This window comes from Salmo trutta, chromosome 8 (assembly GCF_901001165.1).
Source record: "Salmo trutta chromosome 8, fSalTru1.1, whole genome shotgun sequence".
In the NCBI taxonomy this organism is placed as follows: Eukaryota; Metazoa; Chordata; class Actinopteri; order Salmoniformes; family Salmonidae; genus Salmo; species Salmo trutta.
The window spans coordinates 6,112,646-6,113,570 of record NC_042964.1 but is presented as its reverse complement, the minus strand read 5'-3'; positions in this window follow the sequence as shown (position 1 = coordinate 6,113,570).

The window sequence follows — 925 nt, the reverse complement described above, 5'->3', positions numbered from 1 at the left end:
GGGTCATGCAGCAAGACAATGATCCAAAACACACAATCAAGTCTACATGAAAATGGTTAAAAAGCAACACATTTGAAGTTTTGGAATGACCTAGTCAAAATCCAGACCTTATAATCCCATTTGAGATGTTGTGGCAGGACTTCAAACAAGCAGTTCATGCTTGAAAACCCACAAATGTCGCTAAGTTAAAGCAGTTCTGCATGCAAGAATAGGCCAAGATTCCTCCACAGCAATGTGAGAGACTGATCAACATCTACAGGAAGCCTTTGGTTGCAGTCATTAGAGCTAAAGGTGGAACAACCAGTTTTTGAGTGGAAGGGAGCAATTACTTTTTCACACAGGGGAACTGGGTGTTGCATACCTTTGTTTATTAAATAGATAAAACAAGTATAAATATGTTTTGTTATTTTGTAAACTCAGGTTCACTTTATCTAATATTAGGTTTTGGTTGAAGATCTAATAATATTCAGTATTAAAAATATGCAAAAATAGAGAAAATCAGAAAGGGGGCAAATATTTTTTCAAGACACTACACAGGCATCCTATTCACTTTAAATTGCACTGCTTTTGACCAAGGTGAATATGGCTCAGGTCAAAAGCAGTGCACTATATAGGGAATAGGGTGCAATTTGGGAAGGCGGGACAGAGATACAGGGCTGTATTACACACTGAACTCTGATAGACATGTACATGGTCCTCTATGTAAATGAAGGGGTATACATGTGAACAGGTTTGAGCCTGTTGGATTTGGTGATTGGTTGAAGAGGTCAGTGAGATCGGTGGATGAAAAAAAAACCCATCAATAGCAGTCTGGACTGCTGGTTCTTTGGTTCTGAAAATACATGAACGTCTATTGGGAACAACAAGGTCTGAATGGGTCTTACTGTGTTGTATACGTAGAATCAGGTGTTCTGTCCATTCTGTT